Genomic DNA, 19,622 nt, shown 5'->3' with positions numbered 1-19,622 from the left:
TTACCCATATAGTTTATATATTTGAAAGCACATTATATATAAAATCAGATGTATAATATATAAGAATGTATAATCCCCCAAGAATGTTTTGGAAGAAAAGTTTAGGTTCTGACCATTAAAGTAAAATATAATTAAAATTCTATATAATAAATATTTTCAGAAGAGCTATGAATTATGAGATAACAATGGAAGAGAGCTTCATGATGTCTATGACATTTAGTGGCTAGCTATACTCAGTGCACAGCCATTTAAAATCTAACCTATAGACTTGAAAGTGATGCTATGTTATTAGGAAATAAAAGTGCTGAGCTAGAGCATATTTTCAATTAAATATTTTATTTTAAAATATGTATAGTTTGAGGATTGTAAATATGCTGAATTTAATCCAATCCATAAACCATTACTGTACTTCCAAAAGATTCCTTATATTCAAATATGGACCATGTTAAGTATTCTGCTTAGAACTGAATACCAAAGAGGAAGTAATTTTGCTTCCACATAAAGATTATTTCAAACTTATTTCCTGTTATCCATATGCCTACTTTCAAGACGGAAGAACTGACAATTATATGCTTGCCATTTACTCAAACATTGCAGTGCACATGTTTTCAATTACACTTTGCAGTATAATCAGTTTATATGCTGTGTCCTTTATGTCCTTTATTTTCTCTTCAGCTGCTTTGCAGAAGTAGAAAAGTGGAAACCACCCGATCTAAGAAAATGGATTGAATATTTTACCATAATCTTACTCAGATTTCAAGGATGCTCTTAGCATGACAAAGTTATTTTACATAGTTTTATTGAGATCATGAACTGATTAGTAGTCAAAAAAAATGAGAGCATTGAAGAATTACATTTTCTTCTCTCTTCTCATTTAATACATGTAGTTAAAGAACAATTGTTGATATTTCTATGGGAAGATGGCATAAGAATGGGAAAAATAAACAACAAAGATATAACAGTTATGCTGTTGAATGTATTTCTCAACTAAGAAGTGGATCTCTTGTTCTTGAAATCTACATATCCCACAATCAAAGATTCGCTTCAGCAAGAACTGCATCTACATTAGCATTTCAATAGTGGCATATTTTCATTGTACTATTCAAATCACTTTAATTTCCCTCTTTATTTCAGGAAGGGTAGCAACAAATTATGTGGGATTGACACTTGCTACACAATCCATAGAGCTTAATGAAAATGTCAAGATAAAGTCAAACTAAACAGTTTATCCTGTCTTCTTCTATTCGTTCCTAAAGAATAGCAATACTGGTTAAAAAACCTTAATTGGATCCTTATTACCTACTGACCGAAGTCCTTATGAATATAGCATTCATGTCTTCCTTTCCAGTCTTATCAACAGCCTGCCTTTATCATACCCCTGTCTTTCCAATTCAATAAAAACTCCATGTGTGGATACTTTATGTTCCCCAAATAGGCCTTGTACTCCCTTGTTTTGTTTTAATTCTTTGCTATTAATACTCCTGCCCCCATGGAAACACTCATTCCATTCTCTATTCACCACAATTTTAGCCATCACCAAGTCCTCATGTAATACATCCATGACATTTTTCAGCTCTCACTTCCTGAACCTGTTGAAAGCAATATTGCTCACCCCTGTATCCTCATGACAGCTTTTATGATCATAGTTATTGTTAATTCTCTTTATACTTTATTTTCACACATAATTACTTGCCTCATTTCTAAACTGTAGGCTGTTTGAATGCAGGGATTTTGCCTTGGTTATTTTTGTATTCTTTCATTCCTCAGAATATTGTAGAATATTGTAACTTACCCAAATTACTTAATTTACGTTTTAAATATTTTTCCTAAAAAATCTGGCATTAGATTATCTTTGTCATTATAAATAATTCTAACATCATAAAGCAAGTAAAACACTGCTTTTTAAATAAGTGTCCAAATACCAAGCATCTGTGATCTCTGTGCTCACAACAGTTAATATAACCTGAATGCCTGCCAGTGGAGTGATATAAAGCCCTGCACCATTGACCTCATTCTTGGTATATTTTACCAAGTTTAGTGGCTAAAAAGAGTTACCTTGTATTATGATCACTATTTTCATATTCAAATTTTAAGGATAACTTCATTATCAAAATGCCTAGGGACAAATAAATTTGCTAAATTATATATTTTTCATATCTATACAATACCTTTACCATAACATTCCTGACATAGTACACTAGCATATTTCATTCATTAAATGTTGACAGTCTATTCTGTATCAGACATGAGCTAGGCAGTAAGAATATACTGCCCAGGATAAGCACAGTTACTCTCGAGTGGTTTCTATGATCTGGATATAAAGAGTAGGCAGAAAACTATAACATACTGAGATGACTGTTATGTTTATTTATGGCCTGCCATGAAAGCACTTAGGTGGAGCACTAAACCAGGATTTGTGAGGTTAGGGAAGGCTTCTTGGAAGAACTGATGTTTATGCTGTAACTTGAAGGGTAAGTAGAAGGTGGTAGCCGAGTGAGGATGAACCAAAAGTCTGTAGCAGAGGAAACAGAGATAATAGAATATGCGGTGGCCTATGAAATAAAAGATATCAGCATGAGCGTAATGTAGAATACAAATGAGGAAGTGAGGAAGGAGCCGGAAAGATGCTGAAGGGCATTAAAATCATTTAAGAAGTTTAAACTTTAATTTGAGATCAATGGGAGACCTTGGAGCATCCAAGGGAATGACATGATTAACACTGTTTTCTAAAAATCACTTAGGCTGCACTGTGGATAATGGACAGGACCAAGGGGGTGGGAGAGGGTCCGTAAGGATGAACCAGAAAGAACAGTTAGTCTCCATTTGTAGTTATCAGTAATTGTGGTCTGAGTAGAGGAAGAGGCCAAGGAGATGGAAAGTGCTAGAATGGTTATATAATTGAGTAAATGCCTTGGATAAGGTATGAGAAGTTAATTAACAACTCTCAGTAGAGTGACTTTTGCAACTCGGAAGATGATGTTGCCGCCTAGTTGATAACACCAGAAATGCAGGAGTCGGGCAGTGACCTTTTGGTTGTGAGTGAATTATAGCTAAGAACCCCTATTCCAGAGCCTTGAATTCAGACTAGTGTAGACCCTATATGCTGATGGTCCCAAAGAAATTGAGTGAGTGTGCATGATTTACTGAAGCCATTTTCATGGCAGGATCTTCTATGCAGAAAATTTTTTTTAGATCGTGCTTACAGTGGTAGATAATAATAAAATGACTTTGAAATGTCAGATACTTGTCATTAGAAATGGCATTGTAATAGTTTTTATTTGGATATTTCAAAAACAAAAAGTTTGACCAGAGGAATTTTTAGGAAATGAAAGCAGGTTCTCAAAATGGTTATGATACACTCTCCATAAAGAAGTTGAAGAGAACAAATTGTAGAACAGAAATAAGGTTTCAAAAATCAGCTTGCTAAATTGCCTAAGTTCATGTCAATCTCAATATAATCTCAATATAGGATAAAAAAAGTCAATTTTGCTACTTGGACTGGAATCTTCCAGCTAACTTTACTGGAGAGCTTCTTTAACACACTTCCAGAGATTTAAATCATCTGTAGAAATCTGATATTTACCTCAGGCCATCATGCCTTTTAAAATATATGATTATCTACTGAGATGAACCACTTGCATATTTAGGTGTATGAGTTAGCTCTAGGTTCAGTCAGCTGATGGGTACATCATTGGCAAGGCTCTAGTTAGTGTGTTTCTTCTTAGCTACAAGTAGAACTTTGGAGGTGGGGAGAGGAAGATAGATATACTTATATGTAGATATATCTATATATCTATATCTGTATCTATATATGGTATTTGAAAATACCAGAAAAAAGAGGAGAGAAAGGATCATTGTTTTCCAGAGATACTAGGAAAACTGCCAAGAAGTCTAAATCACACTAAAAGAGAGAAAGAGGCAGAGGGAGATGCGGGACTCAATCCCAGGGCCCTGGGATCATGACCTGAGCCAAAGGTCAACCTTAATCGACTGAGCCACCCAGGTGCCCTAAAATTACTTTTCAAGAGGTTTTCTTGTGCATTCAATAACTTCTTCAACTAAGCAAAGAAAAAAATTCTTCAGAAGTCACAATTCATTCTAGCATATTATATTTTATCATCAGGAATAAAATTAATTCCAATGAACAATGTAAGATCAATAAGATTATCAAATTGAATTAAACATAAAAAAAAAAGATACCACATCTAGCCATGTTTAAGAAGCTTCTAAGGGTCCTACAGAATGCATCTCGAATGCATTCTAACACTTCTTTAAGTGATACTTAAGAATATTGGAATGATGCATTTCATTCAAAATGCCTAAAGAATCCCCAAACAATTTGAGCCACGGAAATCTGCTGCCTTCTATTTTAAGAATGTATTTCTCCCAATCACTGTGCCATAAAAATAAAATTTTAAATGAATTAAGCAATAATTAGTATTTTATCTCTTATTATATGCATTCATTTCACCCTTATGGTAAACACATTCATTTGTTTAAGGTGAAATTCTATGTTAGATTTATGGAAACTGTTAAAAATGAAGAATCTAGGTCCCAATACAGCAGACTTAATGATTCAAATTTTCTGAAGGTGAAAGTATTTCATTTTAACTAGTATCCTAAGTGATTTTTAGACCCCACAGAAGTTTTAAAAACCACTGATACCAGGAAATAGATGGCTAGACTGCTTCTTAGGTTGTCACATAAACTAAATTTTTTCATCAGTCAACAGAGTCATATTATAGCTATAGTTTTATGAGAAATGCTGCATCCTGATAGTTAAAATGTAGTTAGTTTATTCTGGAATATCATTTTCCAAAATTTGGGGTTTATTTCTTATTTCTTCATATTATCTGCAGAACATGTTTCTTACCCTCACCCCACCCCTCCCATTGTGTTAAAAAAATTGATAATTCTGTACTGGCAGTAATTATGTAGGTTCATTGAAACATGAAGATAAGATGAAGATATGTGTGTCTTTTTCTATATGTTTGATATGCTAATGGATTATTTATACAAATATAACCACTGGTGGTGACAGTATATATATATCCATCTCTATCTGTATCTATCTATATGATTTGAGTAATATACATTAGACAAATCATTAAGTGCTTCCTAATTAAAAGCTGAGTTATAAACATAGGTCTAAAAATGTTTCCTGAAGCCTGGTTACCCATGTTAATACATACCGTCTTCATTACGTTGTTCTTTTGTGATCTTTTCTTCTCAGTACATAGAGGATGTATACCTCTCTGCAAGTGGTTTGGAATACATCCATTAAAAAAAGTATGATCCAGTCCTTAGATAGCTCCTGATATAAAATAGTAACTATAGGATGAAAACATAAGCAACAGGCAAAATTCAACCACAATATTATGAATAAACGTTAACTGGAAAAAGATGGCATAATTCCATGGAAAAGGGTTTTTCAAAGAATCTGTTGGCGTAGACCAGAGTGGTTTCTGAAAACAGGGGATTAGTACACTATGCTGGACAATAAGGCTAATAAATCCATTAAGAAAAGTGAAATAATTTCCATTTCCCTAAACTCTAAATAGTCTTGCTAAGTGATAGAGCAACAGAAATCTCCAATCACTAATAGCGCAAGTGCAACAGATGAAGAAATGCACCACGAATAATAGGCTTAACTATGACAAGTGACTATCATGGTCATGAAAAGCTAAATTTCTAAAGCTGTTTTTACTTTTCCATTATAAATTACAACATAATATAGCTTAAATATTAACCCATGATAAAGGGGAAAAAAAATAAAAGTTCTTTAATAGAGAAATGACACAACCTTGCCCTCAAAGTAGTGTAATGAGTTCCAAGCTTTACACTGACACAGTAATGAGGGATAGAAGTAATAACTTTGGTCAAATTTGTTGGATATATTTGCACATTGGGAATAATGGAAAAAGCTTCTTACAGGAAGACAGTTAACAGCTTGAGGACAGCAGTGATTTACTGCAAGTTCCTGCAGAGCAAGGTGAAAAAAAATTCAATGATTTCCTTTATAGTGGCACATATTTAATCATTTATATTTTTGACTTAGTAGTACTTTATTAGTCATGGGATTTAACACATATCTATGAAAATTGTATTGTAATGAAATATTAGATAGCCTTATTTTTGTTGTAGACATGTTTACTCTGCTAATACTTATATACAATAACCATCATAATAATACTTTGTGCTAGGCATTGTGCTAAGGACATTACATATAATATCTCATTTGATTCTTTAATCTTCTCTAAGAGTAAGATATTTTGTTTTATCCTTTTATGTTTGTGGAGATGGGCCTATGGAAAGCCTGCTGTAGGAGTGTGATGAGAGATGTTGTGGCTGAGAAAATTGACCTGTAATTTAGATAGTCTCATTGTAAAAACCCAGGAGTGGTCTCAAGTGTCTTGTATCAGTTACTTGTACTTGGTGAACAGACAGGTACATAGCCTGAATCTTCAAAATAATGAAGTAAAGAACTATAAGCAAATTCATGTGAGAATGGCAAGGCCAAGATTCTAGTGCCTCACCCGAAGCCTCAGAGACTGGGAAGTCTGCACCTCTGGTAGACTGTATTATTGTTTCTTACTTTGAACATTGTCTTTTTGACAAGTGAGTTTCATATCTTTGTCATTATAGATGCTTTATGTTTTGTTTGTTCACATCTTTCATCAGTCACACCATCTTTGATGACAACCATGCACCTTCATTTGATAGACAAGGAAAACAAAGCTCAAAGATGTTAAAGAAATTACCGATATCATACAGCCGGTAAGTGACTAAGGTGTAGGATACAGTCTAGCAACTATATAAGCCAGAGCACAGATTCTTAACTAGTGTGCTTTACCACATAAATTTTCTGTTAGACAAAGAGAAACTCTCCACAGGTAAAGACTTCACCAACAGAGCTCCTGGACAGCTATGAAAATGAATAGAGAGTTGCTACTTAAACACACACCTAGCCTTCTAATTGTACTTCAGTTAAGTAAGGAACAAAAGGAAACAAAGAATGTCAACTCTTTCTAATTTGTTTGTTTTTTTCAATTGGTTTGATCTCTGGTGGTATTATAAGCAAGCACCAGTTTCTGGCTGTTTCCCATAGTGTTTTCCTTTATATGCACTGTTCCTTGTTTTGTATCTTTGGTGTAGCAAAAATTTTGCCAGAAGGGCATTAGTTGATCAATAGGAGCAGATTCAGGTTGTTGGGAAAAATTATAGTGATGCTTCAGGTGCAGCCCAAAATCAATAAGGAAGAGTGCTTCTTAACACAGTGAAATGAAGAGCAATTACTTGCTGCAGCTAAACAACAGCCTTTGTTGGATCTTTGTCTATGCTGGAGGCCAATAGGTACCAAACAAAGGGGCTGCGATACAAGTAGTTGACATGGTTACAAATAGAGTACACTAAAGAGATGAGTTAATCTGAATTTGTAAATTAGATCTATAGTTACATAAGCTGACAGAGTCAGGAACATGTTTCTTGAGTTCTTGAGTAAATTCAAAAACACAGTAAAGGGAATTACAGTTTTAATTTACAGCAAGGTTTCTCAGCCTTGACACTATTGACAATTTGGACTAGATAATTCTTTGTTTTGATGGACTGGCCTTACTCCATACGTACTAATAGCTTCCCCCCCACCACCACCACACACACATTGTGAACATATAATATGTCCCTTGAGAGGCAAAATAATCCCAGTTGACAACTACTGTTTTATCAATCAAAATTTTGTTTTACCTGACTCAACATGTTTATACATCATTTCTTCCTTGTACGATCCTCATACAGAGAGAAGTAAAAGTTCTAATGTGCACGTACCTAACGGAGTAAAGTAACTTTTGCAATGAATGACATCTACTTTAGAAATAAGTCTCAAAATACTTGGGATTCCTCTCTACTTGGTTATTTTTTGAGTAGATATGTTAGTTTCACTTTTGTATTACATGGCAGTAATTGATGGTCTTGTTCTTTTCAGAAAATGTTATAACATGTAGGCAAAAAGATGTTTGTGCAGGAACCACTGTCTATAAGGGAAAGGAAAAAGGTTACTATGTCTCTGGTCTACCATTCTGGGCATTCCAATCTTTTTTTTTTTTTTTTTAATGATTTTTTATTATATTATGTTAGTCACCATACAGTACATCCCCGGTTTCCGATGTAAGGCTCGATGATTCATTAGTTGTGTATAACACCCAGTGCACCATGCAATACGTGCCCTCCTTACTACCCATCACCAGTCTATCCCATTCTCCCACCTCCCTCCCCTCTGAGGCCCTCAGTATGTTTCTCATAGTCCATAGTCTATCATGTTTCATTGCCCCTTCTGATTACCCCCCTTTCTTTATCCCTTTCTTCCCCTACCGATCATCCTAGTTCTTATGTTCCATAGATGAGAGAAATCATATGATAGTTGTCTTTCTCTGCTTGACTTATTTCACTTAGCATTATCTCCTCCAGTGCCATCCATGTTGTAGCAAATGTTGAGAACTCGTTCTTTCTGATAGCTGAGTAATATTCCATTGTATATATGGACCACAACTTCTTAATCCAGTCATCTGTTGAAGGGCATCTCGACTCCTTCCACGATTTAGCTATTGTGGACAATGCTGCTATGAACATTGGGGTGCATATGGCCCTTCTCTTCACTATGTCTGTATCTTTGGGGTAAACACCCAGTAGTGCAATGGCTGGATCATAGGGTAGCTCAATTTTTAACTTTTTAAGGGACCTCCACACTGTTTTCCAGAGAGGCTATACCAACTTGCATTCCCACCAACAATATAGGAGGGATCCCCTTTCTCCACATCCTCTCCAACAATTGTTGTTTCCTCAAGAGTTCTTGTAATGCAGGATTTATACACAACTAATTTTGTTTTTCCTGAATGAAATCATACTTGAAGGAGAGTCTCCTACAGCTATACATCTGTCATTCTAGCTACCTGAATTTGGAATTTACCACTGTAGTAATTTTTACGGTATAAAACTCAAGGATATGTGTTCATTTATGATATGTAGAATGTAGTTTGATTATGGTAGCATTTCATTAACAATGCTACTTCTCTGATTTAGGAGTCCAAGGATTAAGTATAATAGCTAGGGGTCATTATACACATAAAGCCTAATGGAATTATTTACCTTAGGGAAACCTTTCACTCAAAGTATGCTACAAGGATCACTTGTCTTAGAATCATACAAAATGCAAATGCATTTTATAATTCAAAAATTCAGAGCCAGTCTTAGAACTACTGCATTTATGGTGCATTTGTCCCATTATTTTAACTTGCCATAAGGTAATTTTTATTACCACAAAAAAAATCTGAGAACAAAGGACCTTGAGCATCATAAAGACAGAAAAATGAAAGCTTGAGAAGGACTAATTTCATATATATATATATATCATAGTATATAGTTAATTTAAGCATAAGCTACATATAAAGCCATGACTAAAATATGGTTGTCATCACTAATAAATTTCTAATTTTATTGAGGAATTTGTAAATATTTAGAGGCAATTATGGCTAAGATAAGCATTTACACTGGTATTTCTTTTCTTTTTGCATTAATTGAATTCTGCAAACCTTTTTTGTTAATGTCCTCCATCCACTTTTCCCCGTGTCTGATATTATATGTTGCTTTCTTTTATTCTTTTCCTATTTTTTCATCTTATATTCAAAGTGCATATTTTATATAACTTTAAGTCAATATTAATACAAAAGAAATCTTTGTTTCCCTCAAAACGCTATAAAAAAATGCTTGATCCTAATAATGTATTACCTAGAAATGGTTTCATTCCCTTTGAATGGCACTGTTTTTTTTTTTTTTTTTTTTAAAGATTTTATTTATTTATGTGACAGAGAGACAGCCAGCGAGAGAGGGAACACAGCAGGGGGAGTGGGAGAGGAAGAAGCAGGCTCATAGCGGAAGAGCCTGATGTGGGACTCGATCCCGGATCACCAGGATCACGCCCTGAGCCGAAGGCAGACGCTTTAACGACTGCGCTACCCAGGCGCCCCAGAATGGCACTGTTTCTATTATGTGAACCCTTTTTGTCCAGCTGTATAAACTGTATTTGCTTCCCTGTGGTTCTGAGTGAATTATATCTGAGCTGCCTCCATGGAGGAAGTGTTTCCTTCCACTTTGGGGAGATAGTTCAACACACTGATGTGAATGGAGTTAAAATCGGGTATACTCGAGCTAAGATATGGACACCATGAAAAATACCTTTGAACATTTTTCTTATTGGCAGTAAATTTTTGGATAAGATAAGCAGAACTTACTGTTTAATCACATCACATCACATCACAGCTATTAGTATATTCTGTAGTATTCTTTCTGTGTTGCAGTTATTTGGGACATCTGTCTGTCTACTTTATGTGAGGACACAATGAGATTTTGCATTGAATCCTTTGGCTTTTGAAAAGAAAAGAGCCAAAACTGACTACTGAGATAATTCCAATCATCTGCTCTTAAATACCTTGTTTAAGTATAGGGGTTTTGCTACTTTACAATTTCTTGACTTCTGGGTTACACTAAATAGTACAAAAATTATGTATGTTTCTATACAAGAACTATACTTTTAAAAGTATAGTTCAGGATGGACAAGTTATCTCTTGTGAAATACAGATGCAGAAGGAATGCTGCAACTTTATGCAGATCTTCAGCTCTCAGGTATGAGCTTGACTTAAAAAGGATGTGACCCAGGCCAAATGAGAGGGCACAGGAAGGATCTACAGTGGGATGTTTTGAAACATTCTGGATACTGGAATGCTGTAGAACTTGGTTTACTCAGGAAATGTTCATAGCATGCTTTGTTAGCAGTACCACGTTATTTAAAATAATGTGTAGTGAAATGAAATCACTGCAGAACAGTAGATGCCAGGAAATCTGATGACCTCCTTATTCACTCTCCATTCAGTAAATACAAACTCAACAAGTAAATGCCAAATGCCAGAATCATAGCTTCCATAATTCCCTTTCATCTATAGAGTTCCAGTTGTGGGTCTGAAGACATAATTCTCTACCACTCAAAAACAACCACCCAAAAAATAACTAATCCAATTAAAAAATGAGCAAAGGACTTAAATAGACATCTACTCAAAGAAGACATACAGCTGGCCAACAGACATGAAAATATGTTCAATATCATTAACCGTTGGGGGATGCAAATCAAAACCACAATGAAAAATCACCTCACACCAGTTAGAATGGCTAGAATTAAAAAGATAGATAAGAAATGACAAGTGTTGGTGAGGATGTGGATAAAATGGAACTCTCATGTATTGTTGCTGGGAATGTAAAGTTGCTGGGAATGTAAATTGGTTCAAACATTGTGGAAAACGGTATGGAGATTCCTCAAAAAGTTAAAAATAGAAATACCACATAATCTAGTAATCCCATTATTGAATATTGCCCCAAGGAAAATTAAAAACTAATTTGAAAAGACACATATACCCCTATGTTTATTGAAGCATTATTTACAACCAAGCTATGAAAGCAACCCGTGTTCCTTGATAGATGAATGGATAAAGAAAAAGTTGCAGGTGTGTGTGTATACATAAAAGAAAAAAGAATGAGATCCTGCCATTTGTGACAACGTGGATGGTCCTAGAGGATATCATGCTAAGTAAAATAAGCCAGAGAAAGTAAATATCATATGATTTCACATATATAGTATACAAAAAACAAAAGAAACAAAATGGATTAAGAGGTACAAACTTTCAGTTACAAAGTAAGTCACAAAGACAAAAAGCACAGCATAGGGAATAAGGTTAATATCATGTGTGGAGACAAATGATGGCTACACTTAATGGTGATGAACACTGAGTAATGTATAGAACTGTTGAATCAATATGTTGCACTCCTGAAAGTAATATTACATTGTTGTTTACTTCAATCAAAAAGAAAATCACAACCAAAAAAATGAAATTGTGCTGCTTTAACCTTTTCACTAAATCTTTTCTTGACTTGAGATACTTTAATATTATTGTTTTAGTGACTTACTTAATCTTGTATTTAATTATTTTATTTATATTTTAATTAGTAGTTTAGTTTCTTAAGCAAAGGGAAATAAGCATAAGATTTTATATTTGATTTCTTTGCATTTTCCACTGAATTTATATTGTTTGGGTTCTCCATATGAGTGGATGTATGAAAAAAAAAGTAGTGAAGGCAGAAAGAATCATAGACGATGAAAAAAAGTTGGTAAGGGAAACGCACTGCGTTTTTCTTCTTGTTGTTGTTGTTGTTTTAGGAATACATTTAAATTTCAATATTTCTGAGGCTTCCCTCCAGTGATTGCAGAGAATTATTCAGAACATTCAGAACAGTGTGCATACAATGTATTGAATAGTTTTCTTGGAAATTCATTTGCTACCTACACTAGCATCTGCCAATCCCCTGATGTTAGAGTAAAAACCACCATCAGTATGGCCAGGACTCACCTCAGCCTTACAGTTCTAACATCTGGACCTTCCAATATAGCCTCTATTGAAATGCATGAGGCATCAGCTCCGTAGCTGGTAAAGTGTTATTCCTTCTACTTCTAGACAACTTCATCCAAGGAACGTAGATAGATCTTTCCTACACCCACATCCTGTTACCTGTCCTTTTGACCACAGCCTATTATACAGAACACAGCTTGCAAAGGCCAGTGCATATGTGTATAATCTCTATCACTATATGCTTACAAATTGTCCTTTTTTTTTTCTCAACTCAGAACAAAATGCCTTCCTTGTACTACTCTAAGAATTTTTCTATTTATCCACCCTTTTTAATCCCTCAAACTTGAAACATACACTCTATCTACATATCCACAGTTCATGACCGTTGCTGAAATATAGCATAATGGCTGGAACATATAATTATTCCAGTAAAAATCCTTTTGATCTTGCTTTTCTTACATCAAATGAATATCTCGTATCTCTGCATTAAAATGAAAGTTGATGGGTTCTGCATGGAAACATTAGACAATGAAATCAGGGAAATCTGGAATATCTGAATTGGTTGTTAACTGCCATGAGTAATATTTATAATCTTGGGCAATTAAGTCCCTTACCAACTCTAGCCATTGTTTCCTTATAAAAACTTCACAGTCTCTACTCTATCTTCAATTATTTATTACCAAATAATCAAAATGAAAATATTCATATTTTCAATGGGCAAGAGGTTAGACTTGAAATTAATAACAAAAATGATGTTAATAAAATAAAAATGACTATATTTTAAGAACTTAATTTTTGTTTCACCTCCTTATATTTTGTGCATTGTTTTTTTTCTATTTAAGTCAATTTTATATCTTTTCAAGGATGACTAACTTTAAAGCTGGTGGTCCATCTGTTTTCTCTTTGTTAGACTTTTTGAGGCTAGTCTGAGTTTATAAAGAAAATGATTTGCTTTAATAAAACAGCTTTTCAAAAGAAAAAATGTATCATTAGAATTTCTTTTTACACTCTAAAATGGTCTTTTTTTTTGTAGTGTTTCTAATACCCATAAACATCCTAAGTAGGAAAAATTTGTTGGTTATTTGAAAAAATGCTATTATTAAATAAATCTCTCATCTCCAAGGTTCAACTTTTTACACGATGAAAAAATGTATTTTTGAAATTCCATGCTTCTTTTAAAAACTGGCTCTAACTTGTAGGTAATGATATCCTGATCATAACTTTCTATATCAGCATTTATTCCCTGCTGTGTCTTATTCTTTATTTATATTATATGAAAGCATTTCAGAAAATCAGATAGTAGGTAAAAATGAATAGTATTTCATCACAAATCCTAAAGCATCCTGCATCCATTGTATTTCCATACCCATATTTGTAATATTCTTTTGATGTAAATTCTTTGAAGGACTTTTAAATAGTATTATGTCACCAAACCATCAAGCATAAAATGTAAGATTTGTTGTCATATTACTGTCCCTACATGTCCCCTGAATTTTCTTAAATGACATTTAGTCTACCTTAAATTGTAGATGTTACTGAAGGGAAATACAGTCACAGCTAAAACAAAGTGGCTAACAACCTAAAAATCCCTTTTGAAATACATCCTAAATATATACATTTTTTTGATCTGGGTATAACTGAACCAAAATATTTAAGTTCAAATACTGAAAGAATATTGTGAAAAATTGCTTAGTGAATCCAGGGAGACACTCAAGTGATCTGGTATCCCTAGGGCAATAATTCTTTCACATTAACTATTTTGACAGTTATTCTGGAGGGGGGGGGGATGAAGTCTCTTATTTACCTACATCCTGCCTCCCTTTTCGTCAACATTATTCTTCTCTTCTTACATATTATCCATATCTTCTTGATACCTCCATTTCCTATGATTCTTTTCAAACCCTCTTCTTCAGGAATAATCTGATAACCTGATTCATTAGAAAGGTTTACGTGACTAACAATTTTTAATGTTATACTTACAGTTATCTGAAAAGGATTTCTCCATGGGGCCTTGGTATATTTTGTGTAATAAAGTAAATCCAGAACAGGGGTATTTAATAAAGTTAAAGGAACTGGCAGAAAGAGGAGTTTATAGTACCAATAAAATTACTGAGGAAGGATATTTAATTTTTGATAAAGAGACAGCATAGACTGTCAGACTTGGAATTCATGGATCTTATACACTATCTGAGCCATATTGAGTAAGCCAATTATTATTTAGAGCTTCAGTTTTCCATCTGTTGGTTGAAATTGGGGGTACTTCAAACCAATTTTAACGCACAATTACAGGAATAAATTAGGACAGCTTATGTGAAAACAATTTATAACATTTAAAGTATACAATAGATGAGATGCTATGGTTATATTTATTTGTAGTATCCCCCAAATTATACCATGTGATTATGTATTGTCTTTATTCAGTGAGTCAAACTTACTTCTAAAAGTGACTTGCTTTACATTACACTGATATGAAACAAATGAGCAACGTAAAATTGTTATTTTTTAATTTTACTTCCTTTCTATGTTATTACATGGATTAGGTAAGCAATATCTTACTTTAGAAGTCTCCTAGCAAAACTTAGAACCATTAAGCAAGACAGTTAGGGCTCACATTATTTAATTATGTTAATAAACACTAGGAAACAAGAGGAATAAACTATTCTTAATTCTATGTAATATATAATGGTATTATATTTAAACATAATCAATTATATAAATTTATTGGGTACAAGAAACTTTCTATCTTCTAGCTATCTTATAAAGCCACAGAGAGTGACTACAAAGCCTTTCAATTATTCACACAAATAATTTTATTATTTTTTGCAACTTTTGTTCCAGAAACATTATACTATCTAAGATATGCTAGATATTGGGAATCTGGATCTGGGTGTATAGACAAGGGATTCATGCTTCATGTTGTTGCTGTAGTAAACCCAACAATTGTCCATTATTGTGTATCCTTGCGCAAACACATAAAAATTATTTTCTACTCATTTTCCTTAGGCATATCATTTTAAATTAAACCCTCACATCTTTTTCATTTAGAAGTCATACTCTCTGGAATATCGGTTGTACAGAATTAAACTTTCTTAGGTTTCTTCTGAATTGAGTTATTAATCATACATATTGTTGCTATTATAAGCAATAATTGTCTCAAATTCTAGTTTAAATCACCCTTTAACTAAGGAGAATCGCTTACACGGAAGTGTGCGGCGCACATACACACATTAGTTTTAAAGACAACTCATTATTGTTTCTCAGGATTTAATTTTGTCCAGAGTTCATTTACTCGAGTTATAAACAGAAGAGCCACGCATATGCCTACTGGCTTTGGGAAAACGGTTTCATTGTTTCACTTTTCTTGTGAGGAGGAGGAAATGCTGTGGCTTTTCTCCCTTGGGAACTCCACCTTCGGCCGACCTTATTAACATTCCCCTTGCTTATCTTGCGCCTGTCCTCTCACCCTGGTTGAATCCTAAAGGCCCACCAGGAGGATTTACTATCCCCTTAAGAATTTAGGAGTGAGGTTGAGCCAGGAAAGGTAATTTAACTTTAGACAATTTCCTCTTGGTAATTTGTGCAACCTCAAAATATAGGTCTTGTCTGCCAGAACCTTTGAATGTTTCTTTTTGGTTATCACTGGAACTCATTACAAGGCTTCCTGCTTGCAAAGCAGTAACAATTGTGTATATCGCTCTGTGGTAGAGTATTTCTGAAGCCTTTAACAAAACTTTATCACTGAAAACAGATTCCACATCTAAGGATACAAACAGATTCCGCAATGTGCCAAAACCTTCTGCAGAGAAATGTCCTGGTATTTATAAGTGCTTCGGAAATTCTCTTCCTCCATGATGACAGGCAAAGGACTGTTTTTAATCAATATGGTTTGGGTTTATACTGACACTTCAATGCTTGTCACTGATAACGAGGCACAATTTAGGTCTACTGATTGACTTTACACCCAATGAATTATGCGGTGAAAAAATCTAAAGGGGAATTTGCTTTTTAAGTAGTTCGGGACACTTCTTCACATCCCTTCATTCCATATATGTGGAAGAAAAGTTACTTTTAGAACCTCTGTTGGATCACTGAGTGGAGCGCTTCCTAATTAGACATATTGGAAGCCTAACGCTTCCTGGGTTGGCCAGACGGAAGAACACTTTATATATTTGGCACCGTACGGGTATGGTTTTTGTTGCTGTCGTTGAGCAGGACCTATGTTTATAAACGCTTCTGATATTTATTAGTACAGTAGTTTAGTAAATGAGCTAATATTTAAAAACAAAAACAAAAACTAGTCATTGTAAGGGCGCAGAGGAGTATCTGGCATACACTATGCATTATATGTGTTTTTAAAATATACTGACAATTATAAAAGCTGCATTTCACCCTAATGGCTATAAATGATTTCTTAAAGAGGATACTTGTTTAAATATATGGCTTTTCTGTTTTGTGAGGTACTGCACTGGTCACTTCTGTCTGATTTAAGGAAGCAGGATAGCATAGGCCAGTGATTCTTAACTGGGGGTAACTTTGCTCTCCAGAGGACATTTGGAAATGACTGAAAACGTCTTTGGTCATTATAACCGAATGCAGGGGTTACCGGCATCTGTAGGTTGAGGCAAGTGACGTGGCCCAGCAATCTGAGATGCACAGGGTGGCGCCCTACAACACGGAATTATATAATCCCAACAGAAATAGTGCTGAGCTGGAGAAAACCCGGGCTTCGAGCTTGTACTCTGAAATGCAAATGTTTGAGCTCTAATTTGCATTCTGCTGTCCATCAACCCTGAAATCCTCCTAAGTACTTAAGTACAAGGGCTTCCATTTCCTCATCATTAAAAGGGGTATAATAAAATCTTCTAACCATGGTTAAAAATACAGTAGTCCCCTCTTACCCAGTTTCTCTTACCCTGGTTTTAGTTACCTCTGGTAAACCACAGTCTGGAAGCCGATGATGCTCCTGAGATATCATCAGAAAGTCAGTAGTAGCCTAACTGTACATCACAAGGCTTTGTCATTCAATTCACTTCATCTCATCACATAGGCATTTTATTATCTCACATCATCATAAGGACAGAATACAGTAACATTAACATAGCTTTTATTACAGTATAATTTTGTTTTATTATTAGTTATTAAACTTTTACTGTACCTAATGAAGCATTATCATAGGTATGTACATATAGGAAAAAAGCAGCGTATATAGGGTTTGGTACTAGCTAGGATTTGTTTAGAACACTATAGAACCCATCCTTTAAAAGTTAGGCAAGAACGGTTCCCTTAAGGTGTATGTTTCAATGGAAAGAGGACTACATACAGAACATTTTCATGTATATCTTCTCTAAAATGTGTCACAATGCTAATTTAACCTTTAAGAGAGTTTACAAAGATCATTACAGAAAGAGTATGAAAAAGATGCTTATGATACTCTCCAGGGCTAATTAGATAGAAAGAAAATAATAGTGAAAATCAAGATTAGGTTGAAAATACAATGCAGAATCTGAGTATACACAATTCTTTCAAGGTGTTGAAAAGTATTCTGGTTTGTATTTTAGAAGGGAATTTGCTCACACTTGGGATTAAAAAAGGGATTTATAGGCAACGTTTAAAAAAAAAGATGCAATCCAGATTATATTGGGATTAAATGATAAAACAAAGCAATTAATTAAATGTAAATTATAAAATGGAAATATATTTAAGACACACAATTTTAATATTTTACTCATGAGTAACATTTGCACATGCCTTCTTTCAAATACTTTCCGTGTCTATAATCATATTTAACAGTGTATAGAGTTGGGTTCTTGACATCACAGTTTTGAAAGTTTCTACTTTTTGCCTTTAGATCAATATATTGATACATTTGCAATTAAATATCTGTATTATAAAGTTTGTCATTAATTCATTGTATTTATTATGTTTGTCATATATAATATATTTTTATATAATATTTATTATACTGACTCAGCTCATGCCTTTATCACTTATTTTCTGCACTACCGAAATGATGCGCTACTCAATCTTCAGGCTACCACGCCAGTGTCATATGGGTCACAATCATTTTTGAGTCTATAATGTAATATGTTGTTACTACTAAAGCACCAGAATTTATTCCTTTTATAAATTAGAAAAGATCTGACCACTTTCTTTGCATTTCTAAATACAAATTTTGCATAAATAAAAGATAAGGAGTTAAAGATATTTTAATGTGAGAATTTTCATAGTCCTGGTTTTGGCCAAAGAAGTGTGTTTCTCTCTGTCATGTTGACACATGGGGAAAAAATGAACTGCATAAGTATTAATGAGTTACTAGTAAATGCCAGACACGGTTAAGAGTGGTGGATTCAGCATCGAACGAGACAGGCAAAGTCCCTGCCCTTAAGACACTTATATTTTAGTTGGCTTGGGATGGCAAAAGGACTATCTATCAAACCTAAGAAAGGGAACTGAAGACAGAAGAAAATACAGTGAAAGGCTGATGTAATTGATCAATAAGTCACAGCGATTGTAATAAGGAAACTAACATGATTTTTGTTTGTTTTTAATTAGCATCGTGTTTTATTTTTTGTTTTTCCTTTCTTAGTGGTATATAAAATATGTGCTTTAAAATCTGTCATCCTAAATTCAATGAAATGCAGAGTATATGCTCCAGTGAAGAAATGAGAGAAAAAAATTATAGGGAAATAAAGGACTGACTTTATTATAATCTTCACACTTGATTGACTAATGACTAAATTGGCCATCTAATCATCTACTAGGAAGTCTAAGGATAGGTTATAAAGTAGCTGTTTGATAACTAAAATGTCTGAAAACTAACAATTATGTGAGCTTAATTGAATTCCAGTTTTGAGAATAATGTGGCTACGCATATGTACTGAAAATTCTTTGAAGGATGTGATCCCAAGAGCTCCAGAAAGAATTAACATCAATTAGCAGCATTTTGAGGAAATTATTTCCATATGGGCCAGGGTAACAAAATACAAGTATCTATGTGCCAAAATATTTTTATGTATTTTGAATCAAGGGTTTCTTTCCTATGTTTGTCTAAACATGTTCCCAAAATATGTAAAACAAAATATATTCTAAATGTAGAATTGGAAGAGAATTGAATGAATGTTCATTTCTTCAAGATCTAAAGTTGGCAGCAGCTGATAGCATTTAAATAAGTTCCTC

General features: G+C 34.0%; 1 protein-coding gene across 2 annotated transcripts in view; it reads left to right on the top strand.

Moving 5' to 3' along the window:
• Positions 1-19,622, top strand: part of CCSER1 (coiled-coil serine rich protein 1) — a 1,291,424-nt gene that overhangs the window by 1,250,974 nt on the left and 20,828 nt on the right. The gene's annotated exons all lie outside the window — the stretch shown is intronic.

This window comes from Ursus americanus, chromosome 8, assembly GCF_024610735.1.
Source record: "Ursus americanus isolate L20-20 chromosome 8, mUrsAme1.1.p, whole genome shotgun sequence".
Taxonomy (NCBI): Eukaryota; Metazoa; Chordata; class Mammalia; order Carnivora; family Ursidae; genus Ursus; species Ursus americanus.
Note: the sequence above shows the minus strand (reverse complement) of the source record. Positions and strands in the feature narration are given on the sequence as shown.